The sequence below is a fragment of the Plasmopara halstedii genome (genome assembly GCF_900000015.1).
Source record: "Plasmopara halstedii genome assembly, contig: Scaffold_323, whole genome shotgun sequence".
Lineage (NCBI taxonomy): Eukaryota > Oomycota > Peronosporomycetes > Peronosporales > Peronosporaceae > Plasmopara > Plasmopara halstedii.
Genome location: NW_020187244.1, coordinates 1,794,843 through 1,796,088, shown reverse-complemented (window position 1 = coordinate 1,796,088; position 1,246 = coordinate 1,794,843).

Genomic DNA, 1,246 nt, shown 5'->3' with positions numbered 1-1,246 from the left:
CGTGTCCGCTAGACACTGCAATTTGGTTCGTTGGAACAAAACGACTTCCGTGCTCAATAAGCCCTGTGTCAACGACACTGAAGTCACCAAGCCTCGCTGGTTCTGACAGCGAACACGGGCAGAGCCCAACTTCGTCTCTCGCACGCGGTACAATGTCGGACAGTGCGTCCGCGGCACCGAGGGTTGTACATCCTAGGCTCGATGAGCACGAACGTCGCGCTCCGCACACGCTTTCAGTGCCGAGTGGCCTCGTTGAGGATGTGGAGGTATTCGACTAAGAGTCTGACAGTCTGACACTCCTTGTCCCGCATGGGATGACGGGGAAGGCGAGCTGCACCAGCGGTGTGAGACGAGCCCTGCTTGCGCCTTGCGGACCCCATGTCGGTTTACTGACTTATCGTCAACTGAGGGACGTGGTGTAATCACCAATGACCTCGACGGGACACAGAGGCGGCAGCTCTGATGCGCACCCATCCACGGCCGTCCATTGGCCCTCGTGTGGAATATGGCTTTTGCCCAGCGGATCCCGCTGTGGAAGTGAAGGACGCGGTAACTCGATCGTTACGCCTCCACATCATCGGGGCCCCGGCCAGAACGGAAGATGAGCTTGCCAAACGGAAAGCTCTTCGAGCTTGCTTCTTGATTCCACAAAAATTCCGGTAGAAGCTTATCGCACTAATCTGAGTGCTCAATGAGGTGGCTCTCGTGTACCCGCAATGCGGACAATACCTGTAGTGCTCGCCCCTGGCGAAAGCACTACAGATGACGAAGTGCTCTTTGAGCGATGGGTGCAACGGCACCGAGACTTTCCTCACTGTATAACTTACAGTTGAGATATAAGGTAGTGGACGTGCGTGTGAAGCGACACCTCCGATTTGGGTTTGCCAAACTCAAGGCACGCCGTCGAATTCCTTTTGATTGTCGCCCTTCGACGTATGGGATAACCCCTAACGCTTCCGCGAGCTCTGTGTCAGCGACCACAAGAGCTCAGGGCCACTGCTTGAGCTCAGCTCATGGCCCTGCTACTTCCCGGGCTATTGCCGGAAAGCGCGGGGCGTCCTGATCTCTCTGTAAAAAGCGTCCACTGCGTCTGGGCAATCTAGTCGAAGTGGCGCCTCAAACTCCCACGAGTTTTCGGAGTCGGGATATCCATGCCACTTCACCAGATATCGGGTTTGACCTTGGTGACGACGTCGTCTCACTAGACGTTCCACGTGATAGTGGACGCCACCGTTCTCATCGAGCC